Source organism: Neophocaena asiaeorientalis, unplaced genomic scaffold (assembly GCF_003031525.2).
Source record: "Neophocaena asiaeorientalis asiaeorientalis breed wild unplaced genomic scaffold, Neophocaena_asiaeorientalis_V1.1 scaffold26, whole genome shotgun sequence".
Taxonomy (NCBI): domain Eukaryota; kingdom Metazoa; phylum Chordata; class Mammalia; order Artiodactyla; family Phocoenidae; genus Neophocaena; species Neophocaena asiaeorientalis.
The window spans coordinates 2,140,303-2,153,701 of NW_020173108.1; the positions used below are offsets into that span (position 1 = coordinate 2,140,303).

The 13,399-nt window shown below is 39.0% G+C and overlaps 1 non-coding gene across 1 annotated transcript; it reads left to right on the forward strand.

The window, feature by feature from the left end:
* The first annotated feature begins 8,154 nt into the window (after positions 1-8,154).
* On the forward strand, positions 8,155-8,227 carry TRNAK-UUU (transfer RNA lysine (anticodon UUU)). The gene has a single exon. It is a non-coding gene; the product is annotated as a tRNA-Lys (tRNA).
* Positions 8,228-13,399: the final 5,172 nt, after the last annotated feature.

Genomic DNA, 13,399 nt, shown 5'->3' on the forward strand with positions numbered 1-13,399 from the left:
ACAGATCTTTATTTTACCATTTTGCAGGCTGCTCTTAAGAGCTTAAGCACAGATAAGTGAAATGCCAAGGTCAAAGTGTGCTAACAAAGTAGAACTGGAAAAAGCAAGCTAAAACTTCAGACTTAGACAAAGCATTAAGATAAAGCAGCCCAGTAATAAATATTAAGCACCTACTGTGTCCAAGGCACTGTGAAGCATTTTACAGGCATAAAGTATCCTCATTTATTATTCACAATACTCTAATTAATTAGTCCTATTATTGTTCCCATATCACAGATGAGGCAACTGAGTCTTATTAGAGAAATTAAGTGACTTGCCCACCCAATGTTTCACAACCAATAAAAGCACAAAATGACAATTATTGTTTAGGTCTGTCTGACTCCAAACATATTTTCTTGACCACTCTATCATATCCCCACATCAAAGGCTCAACTCAACTTTCAATCCCGTCCCTCTCAACATGCAATCTCTCGGCAATGGACCTAATGTTGTGTCCCCTCAAAATGCATATGTTAAATTCCTAACCTCAGATGTGATGGTATTAGGAGGTGGGGCCTTTGGGAGCTAATTAGGTCATGAGGATGGAGACCTCATGAATAGGATTAATGCCTTTATAAAAGGAATCCAGAGAGCTCTCTAACCCTCCCTCTGCCCAGTGAGGATACAATGAGAAGACGGCCGTCTGCAGCCCAGAAGAGGGCTCTTTCCAGAACCCAACCATGCTGGCATCCTCATCCTTGGACTTCTAGCCTCCAGAACTGTGAGAAGTAATCTTCTGTTTATAAGCTACCCAAGTCCATAGTACTTTGTTATGACAGCCTGAACTGACTAAGGCACTCTCCTTGTGGATATCAGGTGCAAATACCTTAAAAGTGACGACTTTCCTTCCTTTGGATGTTATTCTCAATCCAAAGTTGGCCTCTCTACTCCCTGCCACAGTGACATGAGGAGTAAGGGAAGTCAACTTGATCTAAGGGTCATCACAGCTTTCAATGACTTACTAGCTACCCATAATGAGAAAAGACTTAGACACAACTGAATTGAATAAAGAGCTATGAAGCCTATACAAATTAAAATCTAAGGAGCTCAAATAAACAGAGGAAAATGTGTGTTAAAAGTATTCATATAGGGACTTCCCTGGTAGCACAGTGGTTAAGAATCTGCCTGCCAATGCAGGGGACACGGGTTCAAGCCCTGTCCGGGAAGATCCCACATGCTGCGGAGCAGCTGAGCCCAGGCGCCACAGCTCTGGAGCCTGCGCTCTGCAGCCCACAAGCCACAGCTTCTGAGCCCACATGCCACAACTAAAGCCCGCGCGCCTAGAGCCTGTGCTCCAGAACAAGAGGAGCGCCCACTCGCTGCAACTAGCGAAAGCCTGCACGCAGCAACGAAGACCCAACGCAGCCAAAATTAAAAATAAAACAATTTATTAAAAAAAAAAAGTATTCATATATTAGAAAAGAGAAAGTGGTGCCTTCTGTCCAGTGCATCTGCATATTGCCCAGTTACAAAAAAAATAAGAGAAAAATTAATCAATTTAGTACCTAAAACCAAAATTACATTTTACACTCCTCAATTTAGTTTCAAAGTAGTAAATTAAGACATAATTTAGTTTTTAAATCCCCATGTTATAGAGCTGCCACTGAATTAAATATTCTTTTAAGAATCAGAGGATTTTATTCCATAAAACTTCAAGACGCATTTGTTGTTTTAATTCTGCAAAACAGAGCAGTTAATTTCATTGATTTTTTAAAATTCCTCAAAGTATTTTTTTCTCTACTTTTACTGGTTCTCTCTATGAGCTGCTTCTGTGTTGGTCTAATTACAGAGAGGTCATTTCAGCATTTAGATTTATGTACACACACACAATTTCTTCATATATAACCATAAAATAATGTAATGACGTGTATAGATTCACATCATGGAAAAAATATAGGATTGAAACCTAATTATTAGCTGAGGATGGTAACGGAGAGGGATAAAACGATGTTTAGAACTGGTCCTTCAAGCCATGCTGCCTAGAAAGAGCTTCACAGAGAAGATACCTGATAGAGAAGAAGGAAAGGGGACCTGTGCATAAGGAAACACTCTTCTGTTTCAGAAACTGCGAGCCTGGATTTGAAAAGAAAAATCTTCACCAGTACATTTCTTTTTTATTCACTATTACTGCTGGAATTTTTTTATTATTATTTTCTTCATCTACGTGGTTAACTTGACACTGCTGAATTTCTAGCAAGTCTAATTTGAGAGGCCTCTTTCAAAACCTCTCTCCTTCCATATCCTGAGCAAGTAAGAGTTTTCTATCTTCAACCGTATGAGGTGTTAGATGCTTCAGTTGGTTCTGAAGGGCTCTGTGACATCTCCTTCTCAGCTTTAATTTGAAAGGACAGATTCTTTTCCTGGTTTAACTTGAATTTTCCCTGATGAGAAAGAGTTAGAAAAAAATGAGCTCTCAAGATCTTTTGATTTTTATAAATGTAAGTAGTCATTCAAGTTGAAGAGTCTGTTATTCTCAACATCATGAAAATAATTTTCCAGTAAGCATCATGTCTCTGCCACTTTCAGCTTCTTAATAAACTCTACTCTGTCTTTAATTACAGCCTTTTTATTAACTCTCTAAATTAAGGAAAGGGGAACAACTATATCTTTTCAAGTTGTTGAAACTCCCTCCCTCTTCCATTTTCACCATTAGTTTTTAAATCACAACTCTCTGGAACCACTTTTGAGAGTAAGTATTAACGGTTTAATAGGTAACTTTTGGAAGTTACCTTTAATCCAAATACCTACACATTTTGTTTATCACTGGGAGGGGTGTGGTTCTGACAGAGTGAATGATTGCAATGTCTTATCTGATGAACTCAATTTGAAACTTGCCCAGTGATGGAATTTTGTTAAGTTAAACTATGTAATTCCAATAAAAATCTTGATCACACGTTTGAAGAGACGGCAAACATTTATCAAATTTTAAATCACCATCTCAACTACATACACTTATTTATATATCAGGAAAGGGTCGTTGTACCTATGATATATCCATGGGTAATAATTCTCCTTGGAATTGGATGCTAAATGAGCCCTGTTTTATTCATTTTCAGACACAATCACAATTAGAGTCATGTGTACTCTTTCACAGTGCATGGACATTAAAAAATAATGAAAGTAAATCTATTGGTTTTTATTACAGTTATGTGAGGCAATACTGTGGTTTATGAAGGGATTTCTAGGACAGCTGCACATTTGGTTATATTTATTTTCTTGATAACTGTCCTACATAGACTGATATTTGCTATCTATTCACTTCTTTCTTTCCTTTTATGCTTTTAATAAAAGAAATTTCAAAAACTTGCCTCAATCCTAAAAGATAATACTACAGGAAAAGGAAGAAAAGAAACTATTAAAAGTCAGAAATTACTGATTTAAGGTATCTGATTAAAAGAATTAAACTTCTCCCACCTGACTACATAAGTAAGCTACTCTCTGCATTCAAAGTGAAATGGATTGAGGCAAATTTATTTGCATAATAAAAGCCCCAAATGTCACTTTTACCTAAAATATTCAGATTGTTAATGGTAAAATGTTTCTATATCGAATTATGCAAATAATTACTCAAAGTCTGTCATTTATAACAAATCTCTAAATTGTCTTCCAGCTCCACACCTCCATGACATTATCTGAAAACTGACATGGAGGCTGTTTTTGAGAGGGTAAACATGATAGCCCCTAGTTGTCTAAATATGAACATAAAAGTTAGTTTGTAAGATAAGATGTTGCAACATTATAAATAAGGTAGTTAGCTAATAAAAACTTTAGTTTAGTAAGTTGGTTTCTAAGGGACTAGGTAAGAACCAAGTAAGATAATCCACCCATCTTTACTATGAATGAAATAGAAACTATGCTGATTACTAGAATTATAATTAATGATCTTTTTCTCAGGCTCTGAGACAAATGGACTTGAGGGTATCTCCTATCCTGACAAGAGGCCCTAAAGGTCCTTAGCCTGGGCTGGTACAAGCCATGGTCTTCCTTCTTCTGTTACCTTGCTTCTCTACACCTAATTCTTCCACTTCTGCTGCTCTCCTGGGTCCAAAATTGTCACTGTACCTTGGACTATTAAAGATTATTCATGCCTTACAGGACATAGCTCTATCTTCGACCTCTTGGTCTCCTCCACCTTGATTACCTAACTTAATAGATAGGGGCCACTGTGAGTTATTTGTCAAGTGTTTATTATCTTTGAGCAATAGCTCCAAAGGACTAACAACAGAACTTTATGTGCTGACTATCACCTAGATACATTCTTTGTAATAGTTACAACAGGGCTTGCCAATAGCTTCATTTGACATATTTTCTTTTCCCAGTTGTCAATGAAAGAAGCATTGTTTTAAATACTTATACCTGACTTCAATCAGCTATCTTTGAGAGGTTTTCATACTCATTGAAAAACTTGGTGTCCTGTGCCCAAAACTGTTCAAAGATATTTATCAGAATTCACGAACCAGCATTTGCATGACTTTCAGGTGTTAGATGCTCAGGCCAGAGAATGTTTTTTTTGTTTTGTTTTGTTTTTTTTTTTTTTGCGGTACGTGGGCCTCTCACTGTTGTGGCCTCTCCCGTTGCAGAGCCCAGGCTCCGGACGCGCGGGCTCAGCGGCCATGGTTCCCGGGACTAGCCGCTCCGTGGCATGTGGGATCTTCCCGGACCAGGGCACGAACCCGTGTCCCCTGCATCGGCAGGCGGACTCTCAACCACTGCGCCACCAGGGAAGCCCCAGAGAATGCTTATTTATTGATGCTTAACAACTAAAAGTGTAACTAATGGGAGTTTAAATAGGTGGCATAGTGATTGTACACCTCATCGCGCTAGTAATACTTATTGATCTCACCACATAAGAAAGCTTGGGTTTGAATCTGTGAACATAAGAAAGGTCAAGAGAAAAAGAAAACCATTCAAGATTCCAAACACTCATGTGAATAAGCAAAATAGGAGAAAATATTGATTGTCTCCCCCTCTCACAGAATATGGAACCAATACCAAAATAAAAGAGGTAGAACATTTGAACATGTTCCATTAGTAGCTCTTCATATCACGTCGTAAACAGTCTGTCCTGATTCCTGCCAGTGGCAGAGGGACTTTGCAGAGGGCCATGATGCTTGTACAGGAATTGAGAGATGTTACCTTAATTAGGTCCCACACTTAGAGCCAGAAGATAATCTAACTCTGAAGCATTATTTAAAATATATATATATATGTTGAAGAAGAATCACTTTTCTAATGAAGGAATCCTGAAAAATGATATGAATGCTTTTCTTAGAGTTTTTAGACCATGAAAACATAAGAAAATCACACAGCAAGCAGGTTAACGCTATCGGCTTTTTTAGTCTTGGAACACAACCAATGGTTTCCCTATGAACAATGTCCATTTTTAAAGCTTTCTTTTATTTTATAATGTGTTTCATAGATAATGAGGAAACACCACTGTGACATATATAATTGACTTAATTCAATATACTATATATACATATTAAAAGTGAACATATAGAAGGGTGTGATTACATATAAATGTACGTGTATGTATATATACAAACTTTTAATTAACTTTATGTTTTACTATCTCATCAACTTTAGTACCAACATCCACACCTGTAGCATTGTTCATAATGAGAGGCTTACAGCACTTCTATGAAATGAGCAGAGGGACTTAATGGGACAGGCGTGCTGTAGCTTGAGTTGCCACTCTATTCTGACATTTTCCACTGCTCAAGTTACTCCAGTCATTAAACGCTTCCAATTCTACGCATGAGTGCCCTATCGAGCTGGCCACTTGCAGACCAGATGAAAAGGTACAGGGAGGAGTCACTCTGTATGACCTTTGTGTAGTCTATTATGTGCCATACTCTTGCCTCTGTCCCCACCGACACCCAGCGTCATTCCTGCATAGCACAGACGGGGGTTAAGGTGAACCATTCTAAGGACCACATCCTCAAATGGAAAGAAGCAGATGTAGCAGCATTTCTCAAGTGCCTGCATTCCACAGTGAACAGTTTCTAATCCAACCAGAATCTGTGTAGGCAGTTTCACCTATGTATTTATAAGTTATATGAATGAATGATCTAGTCCAAACGGCTTGTTCTTTTAGTATTTCTCTTTCTTCCTGAGGAGGAAGAGTTGTTTGGGACTAAGAGTTGACCAGATGGACCACACAATGGTGTGCTGATACCATTTGTGCTGTGAATGGAAGAGATGATTTCAGAGCTCACCCTGTTCTCAGAGGATCCAGGCCTCCATCTGTTGGGAATGGCCAAATTCAATCCTAATAGCCCAGTTGAGATACTAAATTCAGTCAGTTATTTAGAGAACTCCCTCATCAGTGCCAGTTTCTCACTGGCTTCCAGTTTTAGGTCACAATTTAGAGCCCATATTTGCAAGGCAGTTAAGGTCACGAGGAAACACAGGACACAAGCGTCCAAGTAAGGACAACATGTTTGTCCTCTTAGAGAAGAAAAGGAAAAGAGGCACACAGTGGAAAAGCAAAAGCTTCTGTGACAAATCAAGGGCAGAGCTGGGAAGAGGACACAAGCTTTCTAGTTCTCACCTATGACAATGCCAAACAGTCACACAAAAGTTTTATGGCTTATGACAGCAGCCAAGTAAAATAAGAGAACAAGAACCAGCGGCTTATGTTTTTAGCATTACCAAGACCCTTCCCACCATTGTTTTGAACAATAACATTTGGTGTTAATCAACTCCTTAAAAGGCACCCATCATTTTTAGTAGAGGTGACTGTCTATTATTCTCTGCAAAAGAGTCCCTGCACAGTCTGTCTAGGTTGGAAGTAAGGAGGAGCAGTCGATCTTGCCAAAATCTCAACTGTGCAAGTTGTCATCGAGAAAAGCCAGCAGTGGATTCAGGGCTCTGCCAGCTCATTCGAAAGAGAATCTTTGTGTTGGCTGATGCACTCATAAGGAAATGAGGCTGAGGATGGAAAAAAGACCAGTTGGGATACACACTCACAGGAGGGTTAGAATCCAGAGTAAAAGAGGTTGACTCCCTGCCAGCTGGGATTTATCCACTTCGGTAACTAGGGTGGGGTACTTAGCGTTGTTTCCTCACTTCTCAAATTTAGAGGAGCATGCTGGAAAGGCAGAAAATTAGCCTTCGGGGGGGGCTGCTCTGTGTTTCTGCTAAACACAGAACCTTTTCTGAAATGGAATCAGGTGGAGAGTAATTCTCCTAGCTGGAGTTAATACCACTATGATTCATAATCTTAATGAGAATGCAGCCAGCATGGCAGGGTAGAGGTGACCTATATACCGAGAGGGACAGAGAAAGGAATACTTCCTCTGAGTCGACCTGAGCTGCAGAGAACTTACTTTTATGCCCCTCCAAACAAAGACATATAGGCTTTCTTATTAAATAGTTCCATTTGACTACTAACTAGGGCAACTCATCTATTGATTTAGTGCCCCTCAATCAAATGGAACTATGTGTCTCCAGGGCAGGATATATATGACATAGTCTAGAGCACAGATTCTAGAGCCAGGCTACCTGATCCACCACTTCAAGCTCTATAACCTTGGCACATTACTCCAACCCTCTGTACCAACCACCACACAGGACTCTCCTGAGGCATAAATGAGTTAATATGTGCAAAGAGCTAATAGCTGTGACTTTGGGCCTCTCTCCCCCATTCCCCTGTTACCGGCAGTAAAATGTTTGGTTTAAAAGAGGACTTCAACATACTTTTCGTACAGCTCTATTCACATTTATTGAAAACTTGCTGAATTCGAAATCCTAGAAGTTAGGATGATAGCGTGGCTTTGGAGTCTGACAGTCTGGATTCAAATCCTGACTTGGCCACTTGCTATACATAATTTTTGCAAGTTTCAATCCTTACACATGTAAAATAGGGAAAATAATGCCTAACTCTTTATTGTTTGTGTTAAATGAAATATCAGCTATTGCATATTCTCCCTAACCCTCAGGAACTAAGTAAGATGACCTCAACAGCCCATTTCCATACCCTCAGAGTTGAAAACAATTTCCAAGATGACAGGAAACTGATGAGAAAATTTTCTTTCTCATGGTCTCTTCTACCTCTTGAACAACTGTTTCTAAATATGAGTGGTTACAGTTGCATTAAAAATGAGCAGAACTGCCTGGGTAGCTCAGCTGGGAGAGCATCAGACTTTTAATCTGAGGGCCCAGGGTTCACGTCCCTGTCCAGGCGCCAAGAATAAATAAATAAACTGAATAAAAATGAGCAGAACTCTGTGCAGTGTTTGAATCTTAGAATTTGCAAAAAGCTGCTGGTTTTCAGATGGGGCCTACGAGGCATATCCCAAAGCAAGCAGATTCAAATTCCACATCATACGTCCTTGTCCTCTGAATTCCTTGTTTGTTTGGGTTTTGGCTTGTTGGTTTCTTGGTTGGTTGGTTTTCACTTCCATTGGTCCTCTCCTGACACTTCTTACCCCGACCAGATTTCAGTCTCACGTCGCATAGTTGATGACTCTTTCCTTCCAGGTTACCCTCCAAACACCAAATTCAGCAGAAACTTAGCACTGTGACTCCCAAACTCACATAACCTAATTTATCATATGCTAAACATATAAATGTCTTCCCATGCAACGACAGCCTTCTTCAGAAAACAAACATCAGTACAAGGAGCATTTTCAGATACTTTTTAGTAAAATGTTTGTCACACGTTGAACACATACTTTATGGTAGCTATATAGAAGATGGTAAGGTTGGACATCGAAAGCTGAATAGTCTACCGCCCACAAACAGGTCCCAGCTAGTGAGGCACAGAACGTTAGCTCCATGTTCAAGAGTTTATGAAATTGTGCATCCATGTAGATAAACAGGTTGTCATGTGTGACAAGTAATCCTCTAACTCTATTGATGCCATATGCTATTACTTCTTCGCAGAGGGTGAAGACATAAAAGAAACAAAATGTTCTACGTTTTTTAGTGCACACTTTTTATCCTTAACTGAGGTGGACTGTGTTCCAAAAATGCAATGAAAAGCGCACTTGGGCTTTAACTTGACTTTTCATAATATATGCAGTATTAATTGATGCTACTATTCCATTCTTAATCAGCTTCATGAAAGGGATTCAATAGGTTTACAAACAATCCCCTGTCCTTCATCAAGTTATTGCTGGTATAGGCATGGTCACAAATTGAATCTAAAATAAAGTTGGCAAAAGCTGTTCACAAGTGTATTTACTCAAACATTTAGATGAGAATTGGCTCTCTTTGGTTTAATCCTCCGGCAAACATTTATCCAGATGCATTTACTCCACCCTGTCACAGGAAGGAAATAGTAATTGTTTCTGTGTACTGATATGCTCTTAATATTAAGGCTTTGGGGATGTGGGTAAAAAGCTGCTTGGTGTATTTAATTAAAATTAGTAGAAAATTTAAAACCAAGCAAGCATTGTCAGTAGTACTTAGTATTTAATGCAAAGAAACCCAGGTGCTTAGAAATATACACCAGAAGAAAGAAGAGACTTGCTATATTCAGAAAGAAACATCATGCTCTCAGTTTTCAAATTTCTTAAAGAGAACTATAGAATCCTGAATTTTGAGTGAATAGAACTATAATTTTGTAAATCAATAGACTAATCAACCAAGCTGGAATCATTTGAGTAACTACTATGGGCTTAATCCTGAGATTCAGTGTTTAATTTTGAAAGTAAGGAGAAATTGAAGAAATACAAGAAGTTATTTTTTATCTGGGAGATGATACTAAAGAATAAAAAATAGTTAAGTGAAAGTAAAAGTATTAAAACTAGTGCTATAATGTGCTACTAACTTCAAAGTACAATAAGAATTCAGAAGGAACAACAAACTTAGGAGCAGAGTCATCAAGAAAAGCTTCATCAATCAGCACACGGCAAGGCTTCAAGAATGGGAGCCAAGATGAAGGGGCCCCAGGGACCAAATCTTGGACACTTTGAGCAAAAAAAATAATGATGATAATAATAATGGATTTTAACCCCTGGAACAAAATGGGAATCCATGAGTTCATGATAATATAAATAATGTTTAAAAACTGTGTAAGAGAGCAAGGACAAATTTTTTATGGCAGAATATTTTTATATAAATTTATTTTTTTAATTTATTTTTGGCTGCATTGGATATTCACTGCTGCGCGGAAGCTTTCTCTAGTTGCAGCGGGTGAGGGCTACACTCGTTGCGGTGCACGGGTTTCTCATTGCAGTGGCTTCTCTTATTGTGAAACATGGGCTCTAGCCATGCAGGCTTTGGTAGCTATGGCACGTGGGCTCCAGTAGTTGTGGCGCACGGGCTCAGTAGTTATGGCACATGGGCTTAGTTGCTCTGCGGCATGTGGGATCTTCCCGGACCAGGGATCGAAACCGTGTCCCCTGCATCGGCAGGCAGATTCTTAACCACTGCGCTACCAGGGAAGTCCTTTATGGCAGACTTCTAATTGACAAATGCAGGAGAAATGGTGGAAATTGAATCTCATCATTTTGCTGCCCCACAGTAGTAATTGTGGCAGGTGAGAATCATTTTTGGATCCTAAAATTAGTGGGCAAAAGTGTTAAGGAGAAACAAGTTATTTGCATAATCTCAAAGTAACTCCCCCCAAAGTAACAAAGATACAAAAAGAAAAACAGTAACTCCATTGAACTGGATAGTATCCCTCCCCAAAATCTATGTCCTTCCTGACCTCAGAAGGCAGCCTTATTTAGGGTCAGTGTAGATCCAGTTAGTGAAATCACAGTGAGGTTACCCTAGAGTAGGGTGGGCCCTTAATTCAATTTGACTGGTATTTTAGACGAAGATAAAGACACAGAGACAGACACAAGGATGCCACATGTCCATGGAGGCAGAGATTGGACTTATACTGCCAAAAGGCAAAAATTGCCTGTGGCTACCAGAATCTAGAAGAGGCAAGGAAGGATCCTCCCCAAGAGGCTTCCATGGGGCATGTCCCTAAGCAAAACTTGGTTTCACATATCTAGCCTCTAGAACTGTGAGAGAATAAATATTTGCTGTTTTAAGCCACCCAGCCTATGGTACTTTGTTATGGCAGCCCTAGGAAAACACTAGTAACTTTAGAGTAGAAAGACCTGGCAGACACCATCCTTAAGTGATTGAAAGGAACATCACTAGTAAAAAGACATGTCAACAGCACGTACCTCCTGACACAATGTACCGAAAAGGGCACAATTGCACTTTTGCAGTACTCTTGACAAAAATATATAACATCAATCTAGTAAGAAGAAAATCAGACAAATTGAAGTAGAGAAACATTCTATGAAATAACTGGCCAGCACCTTTTGAAGTGTCAAGGTTGTCAAAGACAAAAAAATGACTGAAATGAGGAAATTGTCCCAGATTTGAGGAGACTAAAAAGATGTGACAACTGAATAGAAGGTGGTATCCTGGACTCTGAACTGGTGGAAAAAGACAGCAGTAAGGACGATTCGCAAAATTTAAAGAATGTCTTTAGATTAGTTTATGCCCTGGTTTGGATGGTTGTACTATAGTTACATAAGATGTTATCATTAGAGGAAGCTGGGGAAGGGTATTCAGGGATTCAGTGTACTATTTTTCCAATTTTTCAAGTCTAAAAGTATTCCAAAATAAAATAATTGTGAATAAAATCCAAGGGCAAAAATGGTCGGGTCAGACAAGATGGATAAGGAAAGGGTTTCCTTGCCACATAAAGGACTGATGTGAACAAAGGCGAGATGGAGGGAGCAGAACCCAGCTGACAGGTCTGTGTTGCAAGTAGCAGGAGGGCACACAGAAGCCTGCATATGTGCTGCTGGAATAGGGAAGCCAGCCAGGAATCTCACGCTGATACACAATGGAACCTGCATAGGGTTTTGAGCTGAAGAGTGATGTGATGAAAGCACTGTTGAATGACCATTTGTCTGGCAGGAAAATGCAGGATTGAATCCACTCATATAGACTCTTCCTGTCAAATGAATCTACTCCCCTTTAGGACAGTAGCCGACTGAGGAATTCGAAGGCAGCCCTTGTCACTATTTCTGTCGCTATTTCTGGGATGCTTTCTCTCTGGGGTCCTCCTTCCTCCTTCCTTAGAGGCAGAGTGGAGGTTTGTAATGAGGGGGTGATATAGACATCAGAAATATTGTCAGAAAAGCACTAACAGGAAAATACAAGTGACAAAACAGTACTTAGGAAATAAAAAATCCAAATACAAAAACATTTAGGAAATATTGTAACATTTAGTGTTTAGGAAACAAAAATAAATAATCCAGATACAAATATAATAGAAATTGTGTGGGTTAAACCAAGGGAAGAACTTAAGGCAAGAGGAATCACACTGTAGGTAGCAATAATGATCCAGATTCTTGGAGAATTAGTGGAATAAGAAGAAGAAACTCAAACCATCCTCTTCTTCTCTTTAGGGTTCGTATGATTTTTTCTAGATTACATTTCAAGATCTAGGCCACAGAGTAAAGGCAGATATAAAGAACCAAAAAAGGATTGAAAGAGGCAAGTGACCAAGAATTTAGAGGTTTCAGAAATAACTGTAAGTAACAAAAGGTCCTAAAATAATGAAGTTTGAAAAGATTAGGAAGAAAAGGGATTAAAAATGGACTCTACCATCATGAAAGCTCATTAATTTCAGCTCAAGTAGTGGAATTGGCAATCATTTACCATAGATTAGGCTGAAGTTTACCTTTACACTGTCTCAAAGAAATATTTTGTTAAGCAGATTCATCTAAACTAAGTAAAGAACTATTTAAAAAGCTTTTTCGGAGACCAAGTATGCCCCGAAAGGGAAAGTAACAATGTTACAGAGTAAGACTCAAACTTTGCTGCTGACCTATTAAAAGCTAAGCTTTCATTTATTTTTAAAGGTGTTTAAATCTCACTGATGAAGTTTAAATCTCACTGTTTAAAACCTCAGTTTTTTCTTTTATTGTCCCTATTGCCAGTCTTTAGAGAGCTCAAAGTCACAAAGCAATAAAATCTTTGGGAACCAACTGGAACTTCTTTCTCTTGCCCATCTGCCTCTAAGGAGTCTACCTGCCCCAGGTTAAGTATAGGCAACTCAACATGCAAATATCCATGGGGATTGTGGGATGGTAGGAGGGTAGCCAACAGTGTGGGGATCTGTATGAGGAAAAGGTGGGTCCCGTCCTTTCTAAATAATAGGAGAAAATGTTTCTTATACACAAGTAATAACAGAGGTCTGAGGGAAGTTTTCTAGAAATGAGAGAGGGACACTGAAAAAAGAAAACCTCGAACAGTAGAGACAAATGGCCTCCATCCAAGATTATACACCAAACTAGAAAAGAAGTATCCCACTGGAAAAAAAAAATTCAAAGTTACCAAAGGGTTGTTTTGTCCTTTTCTTTCTCCAGTTTCCTAATTTAGCAAAACCATT